Below are 17,920 nucleotides of genomic sequence, written 5' to 3' on the forward strand. Positions count from 1 at the left end.
TGTCCTGTCCACGTCGGTACACCATGGCATATTCATATGCTCTTAACAGAATAGCCCATCTCATGATCCTCTGAGAACTCATGCGTCACACACACTCACAGCAGCAGAAAAAAACTATTTGCAGTTGGATAAAGAGGGCTTAGCAGTTATTTTTGGGGTGCAGTACTTTCACAAATATTTGTGTGGACTTAAATTTGTGATTTGTACACAGACCATAAGCCCTTATTCAGTCTGTTTCATGAAGGAAAAGCTGTGCCTCCCATGAGTTTTCTGCTCCCCCTTCCAGTCTGTGTGCCAAGACTGCCCCCACCCCATAAGGTGAGGTATCACATGACAGTACCAGTTGTTTTTGTTCATCGTAATGAACCAACACTTGACTGCTTTGTAGTAACTTCTTTGCCTGCTTAAAAGCCTCTTCTTGCTCAACCGCCCACCTCCATTTCTCATCTTTCCTCAGTAACTTGTGTAATGGAGCCGGCACAGTAGACAAGTTCGGCAAGAATTTGTTATAAAAGTTTAGCAAACCTAGAAAAGCTTTAACCCTCGTATTATGCTTAGGGTCAATTTGACCCATATCCGTTTTTGTGTTCATAAAAGTAGTGGTTATCCTGACTTTTTCTTCATGAAATTTTGTGACTTTTCCTCATTAAGGGTCATGAACAGATGTGTAAAATCTGGACAATTTGATGTCAAGTGAAGTGTCTGTACAGAGTTGGTACACAAAGATGATGTTGCAGGTCATTTTGACCCGGATTCTTTAATGTGGGTAAGTGGCTGTTCAGACCCAAATACAACATGTCTCTCTGATATACCTATTTAGACTGCCCAGCTATGTGTATTTTGATTGATTTGATTGTCTGAATAGCCATTCAGACCCAGCTGTGTGTAGAGGGGAAACTTTCTCTCCCTTGTTCTTGTCAGTGTTCTCATGTAGTCTCTTTGACAAACACACCAAAAATGAGCTCCAGAAGGTTTACAGTACATGCCTAACAAGCCCGCCAAGTATGGCATCAAAATATGGGTGGCCTGTGAAGCAAAATCTAGCTATGCCGGGAATATGCACGTATACAGTGGAAAGCTACCTGGAGGAGCAGCCGAGAAGAATCAGGGGATGCGTGTGGTGCTGGAGATGAATAAAGGGCTGCAATGTCATAAAATCACGTGACGTCACATTTACATTTACATCCTATCGCCTTGGAGATGAACTGCAGAATAGAAAGCTGAACAGCGGGAACAGTCAGAAAAAATAAGCCAGAACTTCCCAAGGAAATTCTGAAGGTGCAGGGCAGACCTCTGCATTGCTCAATATTTGCTCAAACGGAACCGACGTCGGCTTTTCCTGGAAGAACTTAGCAAAGCACTTGTCACTCCCAAGCTGCAGAGTCGAGCCAGGCCACCTCGATGCCCAGCAACTGCCGTCATTGAAAAGGTCAAGCTCACATCACCCAACCAATCTGCAATGGATGCATTGGATACAATTGTGAAGAAACGGAAAAGATGCCAGATCTGACAGTAAAACAAGTACCTGTTTTGTGAAATGCAAGAATAACATCTGTTACATTCTGTCCATTATGTGGAGAGCATTGAACAAGATGAACATTGAAAAATGGGGCAGATATGGTATCAGAGCATCCTGGACTGCTTTGACCTTCGCTGACATTGGATGCAGGCCTGTCCTGTCCACTTGATTACTCAAGAATGTTACTTTGTTTTCCATGAACTGACGCTTGCTCCGTTTCAACCACAGCCCTTTATCCTCCAACCTCTGCAGCACTTCGTTGAGTGTTTGCAGATGCTGTCATCTCTTCCTCTCAATATAATGTCCTCTAAATACACTGCCACATTTGCCATACCTTGAAGTACATTCTCCATGGTGCGTTGGAAAATAGCAGGACTGGAGTTTACTCCAAAAGGCAGACGTGTATATGTAAAAAGACCTTTGTGAGTGCTGACACTCACAAACTTCCTTGATTCCTCTTCAAGGACTATTTGCTGATATGCATGGCTCATATTGAGTTTTGTGAACTTCTGTCCCCCTGCCAGGCTTGACATCATATCCTCCATTCTTGGAATCGGATGCTGTTCGGTCGTGGAGACTTTGAAGTTCCATTTCCACTTTTCTTTTAATGGCAAATGAAACCGACCTGGGTTTGTAAAATAAGGGTGTGAGAGAGTAGAAGCATACACCAAAATGTCAAACCTGTATTGCTTTATGGTCCCCCGGAGGTAATAAAACCCCTCCCGCCCCTTTTTTATATAAAAAAGAAATTAAAATAACAACCCCTCCCCCTTTTTATATCAAAAAGTAATTAAAATAATACCCCTCTCCCTTTTTTATGTCAAAAGGAAATTAAAATAGTAACCACCCCGCTTGTTTTATGACAGGAAGGGGAATAATTAACCCTATCCTACCTTGTTTTATAACTGGAAGGAAAATAACGAAGGGAGGGGTTTGGACAGCTGTATAAATATCACCCTGTGTGTATAAATATATATATATATATATATATATATATATATATATATATATATATATATATATATATAATATATATATATATATATATGTATATACGTCGGCTTTTCCTGGAAGAACTTGGCAAAGCACTTGTCACTACCAAGCTGCAGAGTCGAGCCAGGCCACCTCGATGCCCAGCAACTGCCGTCATTGAAAAGGTCAAGCTCACATCACCCAACCAATCTGCAATGGATGCATTGGATACAGTTGTGAAGAAACGGAAAAGATGCCAGATCTGACAGTAAAACAAGTACCTGTTTTGTGAAATGCAAGAATATATATATATATATATATATATATATATATATATATATATATATATATATATATATATATATATATATATATATATATATATATATATATATATATATATATACATATTTTTTATGTGTATATATGTATATATATTTAATATCTTTTTATATCTTATATCTTCGTATAGCATTACGTTCGAATGCTGACATAACCTGTTGAATAAAAAACATTAAGAAGCATATTCGGATCTCAGCTCATTCATTTCTTGTTTAACATGTCGGTGAAACACATCATTAAAAGAGTTTATTACAATCCTCTTCACCCCGGGAGCTATGGAGGGGTGGATCGCCTTCGCCTCCCGGTAGGACACACCTCCCCAGGGAAGCGTCCAGGATCAGATGCCCGAGCCACCTCAACTGGTTCCTCTCGATGTGGAGGAGCAGCGGCTCCACCCCGAGCTCCTCCCGGATGACCGAACTCCTCACCCTATCTCTAAGGGTGCGCCCAGCCACCGGGCGGAGGAAACTCATTTCAGCCGGTTGTATCCGCGATCTCATCCTTTCGGTCATTACCCAAAGCTCGTGACCATAGGTGAGGGTGGGAACGTAGATCGATCGGTAAATCGAGAGCTTCCTCTTGCGACTCAGCTCCCTCTTCACCACGACGGTCCGATACAGCGACCGCATCACTGCTGCCGCTGCACCGACCCGTTTATCAATCTCACGCTCCCCTTTTGCCTCACTCGAGAACAAGACCCCGAGATACTTAAATTCCACCACTTGGGGCAAGAACTCTCCACCGACCCGGAGAAAGCAAACCACCTTATTCCGGTCGAGAACCATGGCCTCAGACTTGGAGGTGCTGATCCTCATCCCGGCCGCTTCACACTCGGCTGCAAACCCCCCCAGTGCATGCTGAAGGTCCCGGTCCGATGAGGCCAGCAGAACAACATCGTCCGCAAATAGCAGAGATGAAATTCTGTGGTTCCCGAACCGGATCCCCTCCAACCCCTGGCTACGCCTAGAAATTCTGTCCATAAAAGTGATGAACAGAAGACATGCAGGCATTGGCTAGATATAACGACGATCAAAATTACTTGTTGACCGTTATCGATGTATTTTCAAAAAAGGCCTATGTACGCGTTTTAAAAAGAAAGACTGCGATTGAGACAGTGAAGGCGTTCGAATCAGTGCTGGAGGAGAGCGAGACGCCTGCAAAGCTACAGACGGATGACGGTAAATAATTTTTTTAAGAAGAGTTTCCGGGCTTTGATGGAAATTTTTCAACAGCGAGTGACGTTAAGGCCCCTGTGGTAAAGAGATTTAACCGCACTCTTAAAAATCTGATGTGGAGATATTTTACAGCTAAAAACATTACATTACACAAACGTTACATCGAGGTTTTACAGGATCTAGTAAAGAGTTATAATCACAGCTATCACAGTCGTATAAAAATGACACCGATGGAAGTAAGTAAATAAATTTTGCCTCCTGTCGAAATTTCTTTAGATTGGTGTTTGACAATCTTTACATTAGACCGTCAAAAGGTCGGCAGAAGCCAAATTTATGGAGGGCGATCATGTTAGGATATCAAAACTACGAGGTGTATTTGACAAAAAGTACGAGCAGAGTTTTACAGATGAGATATTTACAATAACTGAATGTATTCATCGCAACCCGCCTGTGTATAAATTGAAAGATTTCGATGGCAAACCCATCCAGGGGTCATTTTATGATCAAGAATTACAAAAAGTACAACTCGTTCTCAAGGAACGCGCCGTTAAAGGAGAGAGACAAGTCTTTGTCCAGTGGAAGAACTGGCCTGAAAAATTCAACAGCTGGGTAAAAGCTTCAGATGTAAAATATATATAAGACGATCCTCCTTGACACCAGGCATCATATCATCATGTAGGGCTCAAAGAATGGGGCTTCTATGTGACTTTACCATCAAACGCCAGTGCAAAAGTTTTTAAAGACAACTCAATTGGTACTTTCCGCATTTAGCACAACATATCGATTTAAACGGAAAATGGGAGGTTGCTTTGACGGAGATTACATACCCTCACACGTGGCATAATATTCCAGAGGATACGTCGTCATTTTACTGGAAACCAAACCATAGAGGAGCTGACTCCAACACCAACACGGCTGCTCCGAGAGGATCAGATTCAGATGGTAACACGTCGCGGCTTCATAAAGATGAATTTCATAGAGCCATGGCGAGACTTTGGGCTCCGGATCCTGACGCCAGCGCCTCAGCTCAGAGGAAAAAAGACGGTTGGATATTACAGCTCACTTAATCAGATTACAACCGAGATGGAGCAAACTTTAAAAAAAAAACAATGAGAATATACGCTTCCTGTTTGACCGTGCACGGCAAAACATTGATCTTCAAGGAGACAGTCAGAACCTAGTGCTTTTTAACTCGCCTTTGGTTACATGTTAGGTGTAGATCCTGCTAATTGCATCATTTATTGCGAGTTCAGAGCGCCCCATCCTGTTGATTTAAAAGTGGGGTTTTACCATCTCTACTGACGTTGTAAGACCGCAGCTTGTAGAGGATGCATATGCACCGCTTTTAAGAACGGTGGAAATCAAGGGTAGTTACTCAGATATAATCACACAGCATTTTAACCCTGCTTACTATTTACCGGTTGCCAAGAACCATATTGAAAATATTCAGACACAAATTAAACCAGATCTTAACAAACCAGTCAATTTTACATTTGGAAAGGTGGTGTTGACTCTACACTTTAGACCTGTTACTTGAGAGGATATTATATAGCCCTTGCACCGACGTCTGGAAATTCATTGATCACAACAACACCAAAGGGATAACCAGCCTTTGCAGACCAAGTCAAAAACAAACACAATGGTTCATGCAGGCTTAAGAGACGACCCGCACAGAGTTGTACAATATTATGAAAAACAGGTGGGCGGAGAGCTACCCGGTTTTGACGGTGCCCCGGTTATGTACGGACGAGGCATCGGTTCCCTCTTCTCAAAAATGTTTCGGTTTATATCACCTTTGTTGAAAAGAGGTATCGCCATAGCGAAACCCCATCTCAAATCAGCAGTGGGTAACATAGCCACAGATATGTTCACCTGTACCATGAGAGGAATGAGCGATCAACAGAGACAGGAAGGGTCAGGAGGTATAGCTGTCTTATCACGAAGAACAAAGAGACGCCCTCCAGGACGACATGTAACACAGAGCTCTAATAAACGTACAAACAAAAAAAGAAAGAAGTCAGTTGACAGAAGCAAACGGGCCAAGAGGAAGTCCAGAGGGAGCTCTGATATACTTTAAAAAACCTTATATACAGTAACATGGCACTCCTACACCAGAAATCTGCTGAATGCACATTGGCAGAACTGGATTTATTCACGCCGCCGATGACACGGCTTTCCATCGAGGACAAAATTTACACTGAAATTGCTCCAGTAGCCGCGATCAGCGATTGAGTTTTTTATACCAGGAGACGGCGAAAAGTATCTAGACCTAAACGACACCCTTCTACTCGTGCGTGCAAGAATTACTAACGCCGATGGCACACCGCTGGCTAACGACGCAGCAGTCGGTCTCATCAATTATCCTCTAAACACAATCTTTGACCAGTGCGATGTGGTTCTGGGGGATCGGATGATTTCGCAGTCCAGTTCCACTCACCCGTACAGAGCTATGATCGAAACACTTCTCAACTTTTCAGGCGACACTCTTAAAACACAGTTTAGCGCCGGCCTTTTTTACCAAGACACACCTGGGTCGGTTGACTCGATCATCACTGTAAACGGTCCCAACGCAGGCCTTAATAAACGGGCTGAGTTCACGAGCAGGTCCAGAGAAGTACATCTTCTCAGTCCTCTGCACAGCGACATATTTTTCTGTGAGAGACTGTTATTAAACTCGGTCGATTTAAGAATTAAACTCACCAGGGCGAATGATGCCTTCTGCCTGACCGGACCTCGCAACTCCACCTTTCGTCTGAAAATCCTTGGCACCTCTCTGTTTGTGAAGAAAGTCACTGTTTCGCCAGCTGTGAGAATACGTCATGCAGCGGGTTTGTTAAAAGGAAATGCTCTCTACCCCCTCTCACGAGTCAACGTAAAAACATACTCCATTCCAGAGAACTCGAGAATATGTACCCAGGAGAGTTTATTTCTGGGTTCAAGACCTAAATCCGTGGTTTTAGGGATGGTGCGTCATGAGGCATTTTCCGATAGGAAAGATCTCTGCCCATTCAACATGAATATCTAGCCCTCTGTCAGGATGGTCGACAGATCCCCGCTAAAGCTTTTCAACCTCAGTTTAACAACGGTATGGCGGTCAAAGAGTTTTATAACATGATTCTAGCTACAGGAAGACATTTGAAGTATCTAAGCATTGACCGCGAAGGTTTTAACAGCGGATATTCGCTGTTTGCATTTAATCTCAATCCAGCCGATGACAACGACGCTCTCTCAGCTGTCTCAAAAGGGAATTTAAGACTGGAGATGAGATTCAGAGTTGCTTCACCAAACACACTAACACTGATTGTGTACGCTTGTTATGATTCCATTCTGGAGATTGATGCAAAAAGACAAGTGCTGGTGGACTATTATTATAAAAGTTATGGATAGTCTCCAGTTACAGAGGCTGCTGAGAGGTCTCATGGGCGACACATTTTACGGTGTGTGGCCGTCGGATAAGTTGCCTCAATTGACACAACCCCTCAGACTGCCTGCATATTTCATCGTCAACACACATCCGGCACATAAACCAGAAGTGCACTGGCTGGCTTTAACTCTCAAAGAAGACGGGAGAACAACTTTCTTTGACTCGTTTGGAATGGGGCCCTACTTTGCACATTACCCTGAAAATATTTTAAAGTTCCTCAAGAAACATTCAGAGGTCATCAAGTACAACAATGGTCAACTACAGCACCCTCTATCGTTTGTATGTGGTCATCATTGCGTCTTCTACCTCTGTCATCGTGCTAGAGGGCTGTCTATCGGAGAAGTATTAAGTCTATACAGTGACGATAACTTAAAAAACGACCTCATGCTATACAACTTTGTGAAAGGACATCAACAATGTCTAAAAAGATGTGCACACTGTCCATGGAAACAACAAAACTGTTCTCTTCTGTATTTTAAAGACTATTGTAACGTGTGACTAATCTTATTGTGCGTGTGTGTATTTAAAAAAAATCTGTAATCTCATGGTAATTCAATAAAACATTTCTTTGATGAAAAGACAATAACTGTGTACAAGACAATTATTCAGGAAACCCATCGAGGTGTTAGAGACAATTTCTTCCCTTTGGTCACTACACGCGTCAAGCGTCGTTGAGGTGTCACTTTAGGGTCCTTTGGGTCGGGAGACCAGCTCTCAGCTATACTTTTCTTTCGTAAGATAGAATTCAATTTAAGTCTCTGATATTGAGCCCTCGATTCAGGATTGGACAGCAGTGTGAGAGGCATTTTAGCTTTAATAATGTGACGAGAAACTCGGACCATCCCTCAGGTAACGAAGAACTTGTTTTCTTATACGGTAGGGAAAGGTACTTGAATATATCGATCACATGAGAGCCTTTTACAGCACTTCCTTCATACATAAATTCACCATTCATATTCCAACCACCACCGTCTTTGGATATCCTCTGGATAATGTATTCAGCATTTCTTCGAGCTTTTGACGGAAGGCTATTTAGAATATCCTTACCCAAGTCATCTGTTACAGTGGGTGTTTTTAGAACACTTTCGACACGACTGTCAGAGTCGTGGGGATGATCGCTGACTCCATCTCATTGTAAAGTCAGAGTTACTCTCCTTTGGTCTCTCTGATCCTCTTTAGTAAAGGTTAAATATCTCTGCAATCGAGCATTATACTTTTTTATCTTCTCATACGAGTTAGACTGAGAATCATTTAGAATGGTCCTCATCTTCTCATTCAATTCATCTTTGGCAGTTTCACGGATGTCGGTGGTTGGACGTCATAACTGGATAATTTGCTGAGGAAAGACGAGATACATTTTCTGGACAGTCTTCATCGTGTTTTACTTCTTTACAAGTCGTCCTATTAGATTTCCAATGATTGGAACAGCTGCCGATAGCAACGGCAACAGCTTTTTAAGAATCCTTCACGCTTCACGCACACTTTTTTATTAGCCAAGAGTCTGATGTTTTTCTTCTGTTTTTTCAGTTTTTTGAACTGAGCCTGCGACAATGGTACAGTCCCCTTCAAAACATTCAGGGCGATCTCACCGAGAGCTTGAATAAAGTCCCGAGAACTATGCATCAAAATGTCTTTACGTTTCTTTGAAGGAGCATGCTATAGTTCCTTAAGTAAACCCGCGTTTCTTTTTATACGCACTGACATAACTTAAGCAGACGTTTTTGGTATGGACACAGTGTGACGTTGATGAGGAAGTATCCCAGTCCTTAGTCTGTAGCGTTCTGGACATGAGGGTGTTAGATCAACAATTAAGTACCCGTGAGCGCCAGCTGTAACATCTTCAAAGATTTCTAGAAAGAAAGCTCTTTGAGACGGGTAAACCTGTTGAGCAACAACTTTTATCTACATTTTATCGCGAGGATTCTTAAACAATACAAAGTAATTGATATTCAGACTAATAGTACGACTATATTTACCACGATGAAATAAGTTTTGCGTAAGCATTATAACACTCATATTTTTATGATGTCTCTACTGTGTAAAAATGCCTCAGGGTTTTCAGAAGTTTCAAAAATAACATTGTCAAGAATAATCAAATGTTTTCTATCAGAAGGAAATAGATCTTCATTTTCAAAAGATTCAGGTAAACCTTCAATGAATTTGATATTTTTATTCATCTTTTGCAATTCACTGTACAAAGGTTGAAAAGAAGTATAAATCCGTACAATATTTACATTGACATCATCCATTACATTTTTTTCAAGTTCACACAATTTTCAAGTATACATTTTACAAAATGGGTCTTTCCTGACCCTGATGGTCCCACCACTAGACATGAAAATGGTGTTTTCAAATGTGGATCAAAATTAATTTCTTCGATAATGACCCCTCATCCACCCAAAACTCAGAACCCGAAAGGTTTGGTTGTCCCATCCGAAAATAATCGCCTCTTATCGTACACGACCCGGAGTTTTTTAATAACTGATCTGTTTTTTACTGCGATGTTCTTTTTATCTCTCTCAATGTTGTGTTGGCAGGTCTCAAGCACCCCATCAGGTGAATTCTGCAAATAGCCCTCTACAGACGGAGTCAAAGTTTATCCGCTCACAAGATTCTTTTGTTTGCGTGATACCTTTAATTTTAATCACAACCTTCTTCTGTCCTTTGTTCCTATAAGCTTACGACCTAGGACCCGCCGAAACAAAGTCCTTGATGCTATCCCCGTCGAGTTCATCAGTCAGATCACCGAGATAGTTACCTAATTTTAAAGGCGTCTCGCCGTCTTTCACAACATATATCAAGCTGTCTGGGTCAACGTAGAGAACATTCTCCTGCAATTTCTCCATGTAACTGTACAACTTCAGACGAGCATAAGCAGTGGTAAAAGCTCCGATAAAAACATTGCTGCTTTTACCAGTAGAGACCATTGTAACGCCACTGGATCACAACTTTTTTCTCATCCAGCACGTTAAAGTAGCTGACCTCGTATTTCCCTGAAAACATGAAACTGAAAAACTCGTTGGGGTCTGACACTACAGAAACCTGAGACATGTTCACTCTCTGACAAAACTTTCCCCATAGGCTATTAAGACAAGTCTTAGCCACCTGTCTCTTTGCTGGGTTGTGACAAACCCTGCGACAGTCGTCACAAGTTACCGGGTCTGGGACCTCTGTAGGGCAAACAGGATCGTGACAAACGCTACAGTGAGCTTTGCATATGTGTTTTGATTTATCTTCATACCCCTTATGACAGCTGACGCAAAAGTAACGTGTTCCTAACAAACCTTTAGGGTTCTTCACCCCGTAATAGTGTCCCTGAAGTAGAAACAAGAATAAGGGCTCCGAACCATCAGCAAAACCGGTGGCATAATGCGCTAATGGCTGGTTTGCTGTCGTTTTATTAAACACAACAATTTTACGCCTCACTATCCGTTCAAACAGGGGTATATCTGTGAATATGATAGGTGTTTGAGAATCTAAACCAGCTTTGTTTAATAATTCCCTCCCCAACTCAACACAATCTTGATACGCACGGTTAGGATTAAGGAGACAAGAAAGGCTGATTGCGACGCAAAGCTGCTTGGTTCCATCACCACCAACTACATAGAGATGTCGTCTTTTTTTAACAAAAATTTTGGCATCCAGCGTCTTCTCGAGCTTGCGTTTCGCGCCTCCTCGAGGGATATGTACAATTTGGACCGTTAATTCAATTCTCTTACCCATAGCGATGACTCTGTCAGATTGCACTGTGTTGCTAAGGAGGTCCTCAAAAGCAGGGTAGATATTTCCACCGTCGCCTTCAACCACAACATTAACGTGTTCTTGAACATCTTCACCTACCACTTCAAGCTGAACCACATCCTCTCGATCTGCCAGTCTCTGCGCTTCATCAGCCAACTCCCTGACCTGTTGCATCCAACCTCTGTAGAAAGTAGCTAAATCAGGAGTGTCCGGTACAGCAGGACGTGTTAGCACCCTTCTTATCCTATCAGTGTTAAAAGGCTCTATGACTTCTGATTCAATACCGGTACCTCTAATACAACATCCTTCCTGAAGCGAATCACCGTCATCATCAACATTGTCATCGCTACAGTTAGAGTCAGACACATCTACCAGAGGGTCAAGAGCAGTTGTCCCTGAATCAGTCGTCTGCAGATTATCAACAAACCTTTCTAACCGATCGCCATTGTCTAAAGAGGTATCAGCCCTACCCTCACGAGATGATGCAGGAACCATATTTAAAATTCGGTTATCCTCTCTCTCGCCGAAAAAAATTGACTCCATGTTTTCATTTATACTCGGATCATAGACCTGCACTACATCCTCCTCAGACACGTTGTCAAACAAGTGAGACAGAAACATACGTGTTGGTGAAGCACTCTGGTCAATGAGGTGTGGTGTAGTGTCCTGGTTGTGTGTGGATTCAGGGTCAGAACCGGAAGGAAAACCATCATGGTTGGCCATAGCGTAATAACAATAATAACAATAACAATAAAATAATAATTAAAAAACATTTAATAAACAAAACAACAGTCTCAAAACACAATCACCCGCGATGCAACAGCGACCTCAAAACACAATCACCCGCAGTGCAACAGCAACCTCAAACCGTAATCACCCATCACTGCTTTTAAATAATGAGGATCCAAATGGACCTTACTGGGGTCGAACTTCAGTCAGATCAGTCCACGACGTCTGTTACCACCAGGTCCTTGTTGTTTTAGGAGTCTCAGAACTTCAGACACCAGCGCTTTATTCGTGACGTCCTTAAAGATGAATTCTGTAACGATTATCATAATATTTAAGACATATGCATCCCTGCTGATTACTCGTTGAAATGGTTGTTAATCTTACCTTCACGTATATTTCTCGCAGAACGGCGGTATTTACGTGCTTGACGCGCTTGACGTGCTAGACGACGACTCTGTATTTCACTCTGATGAAGACGACGTTCAAGCGTACGTACTCTGAATTCAAGCTGTTGTTTTACAGCCGTTGCATCATGGAACGCTAATAGGGTCGGCGACACTGGAGCGTGGGGTCTGTCTTGGGTAGCTGTGACAGAGCGCTCGGGGGCAGGGGGTAGAGGCAGGGTTTGGTCAGGGGGTGATGCGGCGCAAGTCGACGTTGGTGTCCGGGGTGCTATCCGCGGGTTGTCTGTGGTTGCTGGCGGTGCTGATGGTGGCGGCGACGGTGGCTGTGGAGGTGCGGATTGCCCAGATGCCGACGTCGAGTCTTCAGTAGGGAACGATCCGGATAGTAGATCCAGAGGTAATGAGGAAACCAGCGTCGATGTCTCCCACAAAGGCCAAGACCCAGGAGGGAGAGCTGAAACAGAATTTTGACAACAATACAAATGTAAATACAATCTAGAAGCAAGACCTCGGATAGCAGTTAATATGATATTAATATAAACAGAGTAGTATGAAAATAACCCTAGTACAATATGAAAAAATACGACCTGCGGAAAAACAAAATTACGTAATCATATAACCGGTGTTGAGCCGTGTTGTTTTCTAGCGAAGGCTATAATAAAACAACAACACGTGTAGCATCACGAAAACCATCATCACAACAGAAGCATATCCTAAAGAGCGTTAAAAATAAATAAATAAAAAACTCAATGTATGGACCTACTCAGGACCGTCATTTAAAGCATAAAAACAAATAGCAAATCACGAATCATTAGTGTATAAGAATACTATATATATATATATATATATATATATATATATATATATATATATATATATATATATATATATATAGTATATAGTATAATACATAGTGTATATGTATTAAAGCACATTACAATTACCTCTAGTGGTCATCATCGTTAAAGCACAGTGTAAATAGCAATCGCGACCTCTAGTGACCGCCGTCGTTAAAGCATAGTGTTAATAGTAATTGCGACCTCTAGCGACCGGTGACGTTAAAGCATAGTGCAAATAGTAATCATGACCTCTAGTGGTCAACGTCGTTAAAGCATAGTGTAAATAGTAATCACGACCTCTAGTGGCCGCAGTCATTAAAGCATAGTGTTAATAGTAATTGCGACCTCTTGCGACCAGTGACGTTAAAGCATAGTGCAAATAGTAATCGTGACCTCTAGTGGTCATCGTCGTTAAAGCATAGCGTAAATAGTAATCGCGACCTCTAGTGGCCGGCGCCATTAAAGCATAGTAGTAAAATCACAATGTTGTTTAGCAGTAACAGTTACCCAAACACCTTCAATAATAAAATTACGCTATCTAAAAGCATAAAGCCGGAACATAGATAAACCACATTACAGATAACAGGCACCTTGATGCTCTAACACAACGAATTGCAGACACATCATTAAACCACACACACACACACACACACACCCACACACACACACACACACATAATAGCGAACATACAGCCATTCAGCTGATACTGAACGGTAGAGATGTGTTGAAAAAAAATTGGAGATTTACATCTTACCAAACGGTGGTGGTGGCGTTGAAGCGACAGGCAGAAGGTGTGGCGTGCTCGTTGCCTTTGTATCTGTTTTCATGTGAAAAAATAAATAAATAAATACAGCAGTGAAACGTAAACTATCACTCCAAATGTTTTTTCCCGCCTCCTATCAGCTGAGGCGTCTGGTGAGTGAAAGAATCCACGAGCGGGCGCCCTACTCCTTCGACCTCTGACTGGCTGTCTGTTTTCATACGCACAGGTGTTGAATAAAACAAAAACATAGGCAGTTAAATATAAAACACATCAACAGAATGTGCTTAAAATACTTTTTTTGTTTTGCTCTCACCGTCGAACAGTTGGAGCGACCCGTCCAATGAATGATCAGCATCCACAGGGTCCGGATGACTTCCCGGTCGTGTCTGATTTTCGGGTTCCGGGTGATCTTTTCATGCACACACACACACACACACACACACACACACACACACACACACACACACGCACACACACACACATACGCATGTATATACACTTAATAAATACCGCTGTTCTTCACCTAGTTATCGTAATTATGATTAGAATCGCTGTCTCCTTCTCACCAATGACTCGCGCCGGTCCTGTCTTCCGTGCCGAATTATACCGTCGCTTACGGCTCAGAGAGCGTTGATTACTCCCCTTCAGTCGATTTCCTGTACTCGGCCCCGGACGAACTCGTCCTCGCTGTCGATTATTATAATACACGGCGTGTTCTGAGCCTCGGTGCCGCTGTCTTGAAGACTCGCTCTCGGATTCACAGCCGACAGATCCGCACGGGCATCTCCGTCTTCAAAAGTTACACGCATTAACCGCTCAAGCTCCTCAGCGCCGATCAGCGTCTCCGGGAAGTTATTCGCGGAGGCGATAATATCTGAAAAATAGAAGTGCGGCTGTTGTAACACATAATAGAGATATTAACAACGAATTATAAAATAATTCAATATTTTTACCAGTATCACTCTGCGTTAAATGAACGTCACACAGATGAGTGACGACGTCTGTCAATGAAAAGAGACATGGTACGTGATAAACATGGCGTAACGTTTTTATTATACTTATATATGTAAATGTAAATACATAGATACACATATATGTATATACTTATATGTATACTGTATAGATATAGATAGATAGTCTGGAGTCCTTTTGGAAAGGAGGATGAAGTTCTGGAAGGTCTGGTCAACAGCCAAGGTTACCCCGGAACTGATGTAAAATGTGGTCTGAATCGGGTCACCTAAATACTCCGTCCGTGTGGGTAGGTCCTCGGTGACGTCTTTGTTGATTTGGATCGGGTCACCCACTCTGCCATTGTCGCCAATTAAAGACAGATGTATAAATATTCTAAAGGTGTTTCCAGATGTGGTGGAGACAGCACAAGATCTGGAATTTGACCCATGACGACCTGGACCATAAGAAGACCAGGATCAATGTCTGCTAGGTAGCTCAGAGGTATGAACCGCGGCGACGTAAAACAAATAATCAGATGGAGAACGGACATGGTGACAGAAGCAGGATGCCAAAAAAAGAATGGCTTGGGTCATCCGCTCTGCCATTGTCGCCAATTAAAGACAGATGTATGAATATTCTAAAGGTGTTTCCAGATGTGGTGGAGACGGCACAAGATCTGGAATTTGACCCATGACGACCTGGACCGTAAGAAGACCAGGATCAATCAGTGGAGACTGCACCCCCAAAATGAACTGAAATGTGTAATAAAAGGGGTCAGGGCCTGAGATAGTCTTTGTCACTCTACACCATCGGAGCTGAGGCAAAGCCAGGTGTAGTTGCGGGCCCAGAGCTCTGTTAGGGTAATTAGACGCCTCTGTCAGGGTGTAAATTCTTTTGGATTTTAAGTTGGGGTGTTTTTGGTTGTCATTCTCACGAGAAAACGAACACGTGGAAGGTACAGAAGTGTATTTCCTACAGCCTAAACAATGTTGTCTGAAGACAATGAGGTCCGCCTTCAGGCTGTCTCTTTTGAAGATTCAACCGTCCAGGAAAGAACTCGCGTCTCCGCAGCAAATTAACTGGTTATCACAGACTCTAAAAATGCATCGTTTCAAACTCACACAGGGTGTAAAATTAAATAGACTGATTCAACAGAAACTCATGTGAGTTGAATAGCTGTGTCATTTGAACTAATGCTGAAAACTAAAGTATTTCTTTCTTTTTTGTTTCATCATTGTTCACTCAACCTTGTTTTCTGAAAACTAAAAGTATTTCTTTCTTTTGTTCTATTCTGAAAACTAAAAGTATTTCTCAAACAAGTTCAAATTATCTGTTTAAAAGCATTTTGAAAAAATGGTGCATGAGTTGGGTAGCTGTGTCGTTTGAACTATTAGTGAAGACTAAAAAGTGTTTTCTTTCTACTGTTTTATCTTTAAGAAATATTTCAAGAATGAAAAACTTCTTCATAAGATGTTAAATAACTTCAAAAATCTTTAAACCCGAAATAATATTGTAGCTACTAACGTGTTTTGATTATTTAGCCTACAATGCAGAAACAGTTCAAACATTGACTAATGCTGAAAACTAAAAGTATTTCTTTCTTTTTGTTTTGGTATCCGGGGCGATGTCCGCGGCTTGTCTGTGGTTGCTGGCGGTGCTGATGGTGTCGGCGACGGTGGCTGTGGAGTTGCGGATAGCCCAGATGCCGACGTCGAGTCTTCAGCAGGGAACGGTCCGGATAGTAGATCCAGAGGTACTGAGGAAACCGGCGTCGATGTCTCCCACAAAGGCCAAGACCCAGAGGGGAGAGCTGAAACAGAATACCGACAACAATACAAATGTAAATACAATCTAGAAGCAAGACCTCGGATAGCAGTTAATATGATATTAATATAAACAGAGTGTAAATGTAGGGATCTACTAAGGATCAACATTTAAAGCGTAAAAACAAATAGTAAATCACTAGTGTATACTGTCATTAAACCACATTACAATTAGTAAAATCACGACCTCTAGTGGCCGCCGTCGTTAAAGCACATTACAATTAGTAATATCACGACCTCTAGCGGCCGCCGTCGTTAAACCACATTACAGTTAGTAAAATCACGACCTCTAGTGGACGCCGTCGTTAAACCACATTACAATTAGTAAAATCACGACCTCTAGTGGCCGCCGTCGTTAAAGCACATTACAGTTAGTAAAATCACGACCTCTAGTGGCCGCCGTCGTTAAAGCACATTACAATTAGTAAAACCACGACCTCTAGCGGCCGCCGTCGTTAAACCACATTACAGTTAGTAAAACCACGACCTCTAGCGGCCGCCGTCGTTAAACCACATTACAATTAGTAAAATCACGACCTCTAGTGGCCGCCGTCGTTAAAACACATTACAGTTAGTAAAATCACGACCTCTAGTGGCCGCCGTCCTTAAAGCACATTACAATTAGTAAAATCACGACCTCTAGTGGCCGCCGTCGTTAAAGCACATTACAATTAGTAAAATCACGACCTCTAGTGGCCGCCGTCGTTAAACCACATTACAGTTAGTAAAATCACGACCTCTAGTGGCCGCCGTCGTTAGAGCACATTACAGTTAGTAAAATGACGACCTCTAGTGGTCGCCGTCGTTAAACCACATTACAGTTAGTAAAATCACGACCTCTAGTGGCCGCCGTCGTTAAAGCACATTACAATTAGTAAAATCACGACCTCTAGTGGCCGCCGTCGTTAAAGCACATTACAGTTAGTAAAATCACGACCTCTCGTGGCCGCCGTCGTTAAAGCACATTACAGTTAGTAAAATCACGACCTCTAGCGGCCGCCGTCGTTAAAGCACATTGCAGTTAGTAAAATCACGACCTCTAGTGGCTGCCGTCGTTAAAGCTAATTACAGTTAGTAAAATCACGACCTCTAGCGGCCGCCGTCATTAAAGCACATTACAATTAGTAAAATCACGACCTCTAGTGGCCGCCGTCGTTAAAGCACATTACAGTTAGTAAAATCACGACCTCTAGTGGCCGCCGTCGTTAAAGCATGGTGTAAATTAGTAATCCCGACC

The sequence above is a fragment of the Synchiropus splendidus genome, chromosome 2 (assembly GCF_027744825.2).
Source record: "Synchiropus splendidus isolate RoL2022-P1 chromosome 2, RoL_Sspl_1.0, whole genome shotgun sequence".
Taxonomy (NCBI): domain Eukaryota; kingdom Metazoa; phylum Chordata; class Actinopteri; order Syngnathiformes; family Callionymidae; genus Synchiropus; species Synchiropus splendidus.